The sequence below is a fragment of the Marmota monax genome, unplaced genomic scaffold, assembly GCF_021218885.2.
Source record: "Marmota monax isolate L192 unplaced genomic scaffold, Marmota_monax_Labrador192_F-V1.1 WCK01_AAM20220418_F8-fsc00934, whole genome shotgun sequence".
NCBI classification, from domain to species: Eukaryota; Metazoa; Chordata; class Mammalia; order Rodentia; family Sciuridae; genus Marmota; species Marmota monax.
In genome coordinates this window covers 83,531-90,981 of record NW_026694264.1, presented here as the reverse complement: position 1 = coordinate 90,981, position 7,451 = coordinate 83,531, and positions in this window count along the sequence as shown.

The following is a 7,451-nucleotide window of genomic DNA, read 5'->3' as shown; positions in this document are numbered from 1 at the left end:
TGTTGCTTTACACATTGAGATTTTTGGGCCTCATCATTCTTTTCAACTTACTAAGACATATCTGCACTAAAACAAATTTTATAAAATATGATTAAGTTTGAATAGTAGTTTATACATTTTTATTTTAACAAAATTATTTTTAATATACAAATAAAATAAATTTTACAAAATACTCAATTTTTTTAATTGTATCTCTACTTTTGATTTGGTATTTATGAAATGTATCCATGAAAATCAAATCTAAATTTTGGTTAAAAAGTGCTTTCTCAAGTCATATTACTACATGAGAGTTTGAAGAATGTGTATACTCAGAATATTCATATTCTTAAGACTAAAAATTTAACCAAAAGGGCCTTGTGCATGCAAGACAAGCACTCTACCAACTGAGCTATATCCCCAGTCCTTATATTCTTAATCTGAATGTGTTCAGTTGGAAATTTTTGGCTCAGGGTGAGCATATCAAAATTTATACATATAATTCTGAACAGCTCTGCCCAAACTCAAGTGTTTACTTACACTTAAAGAGTTAATGTTCATCACATACACTTGATGATTTTTATTCTTTTTTTCTTCCCACTACCTTCAAACTACCTGGGCAAAGTTTTGAAGTCAGATAATGATAGTAATACAAATTCTTATTCTTCTAACAAAGAACAGACTTGCCACTAAGTTTTGTGATGCACTATTGATGTACCACGTTATTTATTTATTTATTCATTTTTTACTTAATAATTCAACTTTCATTAAATGAAGCACCATGAATTTAAATCTTAGACTGTGTGAACCCAAAGATCATACTGTAGCATGCTATCATGTACAATCAAAAAGGTGTAACTAGTTCATGACTTCATGTATGGCTATCCTTACTGTACATGAAGGTTGTCTTTCAAGTACGGAGAGTTGAAAATGATATAGTGAATTTTTTTTTATATATTTTAATTACATTTTAGTTTTTGGCAGACATAACATCTCTGTTTGTATGTGGTGCTGAGGATCGAACCCGAGCCACACCCATGCCAGGGGAGCGAGCTACCACTTGAGCCACATCCCCAGCCCGGATATAGTGAATTTTTGATTGCTGTCTGTGTCAAGGATTTCTGGAACAGGCCACTAGATGCTAGTGTAAGCATACCTTAAAAGTACTGTGGAATTGGCTCCAGTCTAGTGCAATAAGGTAAATACTACAGTAAAATGGGCCTCACAATTGTTTTGGTTTTCTTTGGTGTGTAAAAATACATTTATAGGGATTGAGTTTGTGGCTCAGTGACACAGCAATTGCCTCACACATGTGTGGCATTGGTTTTAAACTCAGCACTACATAAAAATAAACAAAAATAAAGATTTAAAGAAATAAATTCACAATACATTTTAGTTCATTAATTGTTCAATGACATATGTCTTACAAAATTTTTTTATACACTGACTTAAAAAATCTTTATTGCTAAAAGTTGTTGCAATATCTGAGCTATTTGAAAAGTAGAGCTGATAGACTTGCTTGAGGCAGGTTTTACAAACCTTCAAAAGGTATGAATGCAATATCTAAGAAGCACAATAAAGTATATTGTAATAAAATGAGACATCTCTGTACTAAAGAAGTTCCAGGTATGTCCAGAGAAGCACTTTCAGAATTAAGCAAGTTATACCTTAGAAAATAAAAACCCTTCAAATTCATAAAACAGAGTAGAAAGCAATCTAATGAAAGTTAAACTGAAAGAATGAAAGCATGCACTTACTATGTTAATTCTGGAAGGTTTTCCATTAATGAAAAGAGTCCCACTGCTCTGCAGTCACCGAGGAGTCTGGTGTCTGTGAAACATGTTGTCTGGAAGACCATAAACCCAGGTCCTGACCTGGAGGGACCAGAGAGCAGGCTTGCTAGGAGCACCTACAGAATTTAACTTTCCTTCTTTCTGGGGATGGAAAGTGCTTGTGTTAGCTATGCCATTTTTTGTTGCTACTCTTCTTTTTTTTGACCTTGGGGCTTTTCTGACCCTGAAGGGCATGATTCCTAGGCAGTTTTTTGCATGAGTGTGTGAGTATGTGTGTGGATGTGGGTGTGGGTGTGGGTGTGTGTTTGTGAGCACATTAATAGTAGAAACTCTGATTAAACCCAGGAGCATTCTACAACTGACCCACAACTGAACCAGATCTCCAGATCTGATAGTGTAGATCTGGCCACACCCCAAATCTATAGTATCAGACACAGGGATCCTAAATTTTACGATTCCTCCAGGTGCAGACTTGGGGCTGGACCACCTGTTGGGGGTTTCTCTCCAAAAACAGCATCTTTTTCACCACTTTTAAAAAAGTCTTTTTTTTTTTTTTTTTTTTTTTTTTAGAGAGAGAAAATGAATTTTAATATTTATTTTTTTAGTTTTCGGCGGACACAACATCTTTCTTTGTAAGTGGTGCTGAGGATCGAACCCGGGCCCACGCATGCCAGGCAAGTGCGCTACCGATTTAGCCACATCCCCAGCCCTTAAAGAGTCTTTTAATGCTGGCCTCACTGATGGACACCTCAGGCAAACAGGTTTCCGGGGTTGGTCAGCTCTAGTTCAGGTAGATAAATGCTGAGAACCAAGGGACTGCACAGTTAGTTTCCTAGTGCACAGGAGTCTAGGAAATTCATTGCAGTGTTTCCTTTAATATCCTCAACCTCAAGTCTGGGATAGTGGCTCAGCAGCACAGTGCTCACCTAGCACATGTGAGGCACTGGGTTTGATCCCGAGCACCACATAAAATAAATTAAAATCAATCAATAATTTCAATTGGCTTTAGAGGACAAGGACCATCAGAGGTTGTCTGGTACCTGAACCTGATGTGATTAGGGCATTTGGATAGTGACCTAAAAAGGTGGTAGCCCAATAAGGGTAATATTGGTGGCATGGAAGTAAGAGCAGTTAGTTTTTGTTAAGTGAATGTGTTGGGAGGATGGATGACTCTCTAGGGTTTAGCTATCTTAATTCAGGAAGGCATGCCCTGTATGCAGTGGCACTTTTCTGTAATCCAAGGGACTCAAGGGAATGAGGCAGGAGAATCACAAGTTTGAGGCCAGCCTGCACCATTTAGTAAGACCCTGCCTCAAAATAAAATTTAAAAAGTTCTCTGGTAAAACTCATGTTAGTCTTTGACCTACCCTTATATACCCATTTTCAAATACAGTGTGACTTTGGTTATAATGCTTCTTCAAAAATAAGTGACAGACAGATGTGAGTTGTGAGAACTTGAGGTTAAGGGAATAATTCTATAATGTGGGCCAGCTTTGCTGATCCCCACATGCTTTCCTATCAAAAAGAAATTTGCCTGCATTTCTGCCTGGCCTAAGTGCACAGCATATGTCACATTCCTCAGGAAGCTCTCTGTTTTCTGCAGGAAAGATGAAGGTCTGAAATAATGTTGATGAGGGGGATTCATATTACCTTGAAGAGGGAGTCTTCTGTGACCCTTTCCACAGACAAGATTCTGAAACTCAAGAAGATAAAAATAATTCTAATAATAAAATTTGTGAAATTTTATGGTTAAAAATTCAATAAGAGAACATGTCATCAAGGGCCAAAGTGACCTATAAAGGTTATGACAGTGGGAACTTGCCAGACTGAAATAATACAGCTGTCATTCAAAAGCCAAAATATTGTCCTGAGTGAAACTCTCTAACTCCTCTGGAACCCTCTATTAAAAAAATAGAGTGCAGAAGATTCACACAGACTCTCTCATTTCTGAGAGAATCCACTCTCTTTTTTTAACAGTATTCTTTTTCTTTGTTCTATAACTTCAATAAACTTCTGCCTGTTATTCTAGATGACATATCTAAAATCTTGATCACAAGAGTCAGGGTTTGAAATGGAGTCTGCACTGCCTCAGTTTCACAGAAGTCACCAGCCTTGTAACACTAATTTAAAAAATTGTCATGTTGTATATGGATTTTGCTCCAGATATACTCTCATAATTTCTAGGGCTTCAGTTTATAGCTCTTTCAGAAAAGGCCAAATGGAGAAATTTTAAGAATAGAGGTAAACATCAGGACTGTTTTTTTTCTTCTCACACTCTAGCAGATAGATCTACCATTTCTGAGCATCAAGGGCCCTTAGTCAATTTATCTCCACAAGATACACATAAATTTCTATTTGTTTTATGCAAAGATTTGCATGTAAGGTTTTTCATGCTAGAGATTTAAAAACACAAATGGAAAGCCTCTGCACTGTACAACTACAATGATGTTTCACAAGGTGGTCATTAACAGCCTGCAGTCACCAGCACAGGGACCAATAAGCACACTGTGCTTTCAGCCAATCAAAAGTGAGCAGTGTTCTGAGCTCCTCCATCCTACCCTGTTTAGCCCAACCATAAAGCAACTACATTTGGCCAATCAGAAGTTATCATTGCTCTGACATCCCACCAAAGAATATCCACAACTAGCTAACCTGCTTTATTCACTCACAAAATGTGCTTCAGTTTATGTGTTTCTTAATATGCATTGTAGATCAAGTGAAAAGTGATTTGCCTGGAACTAGATGTATGCCCACTGACAAAAATGTTATCTATTACACAGAAAAAAAAGCAAGCACTTTCACAGTTGATATATGAATTGGACAAATAAGCACAGTGCCTATATCCCATAAAAATGCTTTATTCTAAAATCACAAAAGGAAAAAAAATCTCCTCTGGATTATATTCATCTTTATACCAGCTCAGTAGCAAAACATATTTTTTAAACTTCTTTGCATGGAAGGTCTCATGAAAGCAGAAGAAATTCTCTAGAACTGTCTAAAGGCATGCTCCAACAAGTAGCCAGTATTAAGTTATTATCAGGCTTCTAAGACTAAAACTTTTTTCTTACATTTTTTAATCCATGCAGTATAGTTGTGAAACCAGGGGAAAAAAAAAAAAAAACAAGTAGTTGATTATCAGAGAAAATGGAATAGGTAGATATGATCCCTATTATCTGGCTGCTAATGTCCTTAGGGGAGGGGAGGATCACATTTTCTAACACAAGAATTCACCCCCTGGATGTTTCTCTTCCTGCTCTTTTGGTCACTTTGGTAACAGGCAAGATAAGAGGGGGAGGGAACATGAGAAGAAAGAAAACCTAAGATACATAAAGGGATAAGATGCCCCCACTCCCTTAGTAATAAATTCTGGAACCCCTTATCTCCAGAGCAGTGTCTGTTTTTGTATATGTGTGTGTGTGTACTCTATTCTTTAAATAAAACTTTTTTTGTTCTCAGCATTTCTTGGGTGTTCAATCATTAACATAGGGAAAACAAGTACTGCATTCTAATTTTTAAGACCATATTCAATTATACATAATGCTGGTATTTGTGATTACATCTTTGTAAATGCACACAATATAACAATACAATTTGGCCAATATTACTTCCCAAAACTTCCACCTGTTATGGATTTGAAGTGAAGAATCTCCCAAAAGCTCATGTGTGAAAACATGCAAAAATGTTCAGAGGAGAGATGATTGGGTTGTGTGGGTCTTATTCACAATTAACAAATTAATCCTCTGGTAGGAATTCACTAAGTGGCAACTGAATTGGGAAGGGTGTGGCTGGAGGAGGTGTGTAATGAGGGCATGGCTCTTTAGATCAGGTCTTTCAGTCACAACAATAAAAAAGGTGATGAAAACACTCCCTTTCTTCCTATTTCCCACCCATTCCTTCTTTCCCTCTACCAATTTTTCTTTGTGTTTTAGAAGAACTACCCACCTGCTTTTTTTTTCTCTCTCTCTAGCTTCCATATATAATATATGGCACTTAACCTTCTAAGTTTGACTTAGTGCAGTCAACATAATGGTTATTAGTTCTATCCATTTTCCCTAAAATACATAATTTAAGTTTTATGAATAAAACTCCATTGTGTGTATATATATATATATATATATATATATATATATATATATATATATCACATATTTTTTCTTAATGCATCCATTGATGGACACCTCGGCTGCTTTTATACTTTGACTATTGCGAACTTGCTGCTATAAACATGGGTATATATGTACCAATGGAGCATGATGACTTCTGTTCTTTAGGATAAATAGTGCCGAGTGGTAGTGTTGGGTCAAATCATGGTTTTATTCCTAATTTTTCTAGGAACCTCCATACTCATTTCCATAGTGGTGGTATTAATTTAGTTCCCCTAAACTGTATAAAACTGTCCTTTTTACACCACATTCTTAACAGAATGTATTATTTGTATGCTTGATGATTGCCATTCTGACTAGTATGAGATTAAATATCAGTGTAGTTTTGATTTACATTTCCTGATTTGTGATGATGGTGATTTTTTAAATATATTTAGCCACATTGTAATTTCTTCTTTTGAGAATTCTGTTTAGTTTATTTGCCCATTTATTATTCCTTTTATTTACTTATTTATTGACTGTTATTCTTCTGTTGTTCCTTGTTACCATTCTATTGTCCCTCCATTATTACAAAAGAAAGGGAATTGAGAAAAAACTATAGATGAGTAAATAGTCTTGGTTTCAAGTGACAGAAAACCAAACCAAAATAACATAGGCAATGGTTGTGTGTTTATCAGGGGTGGGTGGTGATTTTCTTTTAAAGCAAACCCTGAGGGTAGTTTTAAATGCAGGAACAGCTGTTATAAGTGATCCAATGTTTTTTTTTTTTTTTTCAACTTTCAGTCTTTATTCCATTTTCTAGCCATCCCTGTAGCTCCAAAATGAAAATAAAATTTTTATGCTCAAGTTTCATAAGTCATTATTGACTTCTGGAACAAGTTTTCTGGATCAGTCCAAGCCAACTTGTCAGGCTGCATGCCTCCTTTTTCAGGGGGCTTCAATGCTTTGATTTCTTAGGCCTGGTCAACTGCTCCACTCATCACTCATGGGTTGAAATGCATTGGGGGATACAAGTAAAACTCAGGAGCTACTTCTGGAAGACAAAAACAAACAAACAAACAACAACAACAACAAAAATCTGTACTGAAAAAAGATAAAACCCTTTAGCAGACTCTTCTCTGATTTGCATGGGAACAGCTGTTTTCACCATAAACCTAGAAGCCTTCATCCTTGTCAGCTCACAGCGCTGTCCAAGAACCCAGGAACAAAGACATCCAAACTTCATAGATAAGGAGAAAAGTGCTGACAGTGGGTAAAACTTTCTTTCCAAGGCCAGTGGGCTTGAAAGTGGTATAGCTAAAATATGAAGCCAAATCTACTCTTTAAAGGTGGGTTTTGAATCAATCTTGAGCTCACAGTTCAGTGCTTGTCTCCCTCAGGTACCAGAATATTATTACAGACCTAAAGGAGCAAAAAGGGAAGCAGGAAGAATAAAGGCACCCAGAAAGCATCTCACAGAGACCCTGCACCAGTCAGATTGCTGCCAAGTTTGGAAGAATTCCTGCCTACTCATGTTTTCTAGACATTTCCAAGCATATGTATTTTTATGTCACATTTGTAATTTTGGCAAGTGTATTAT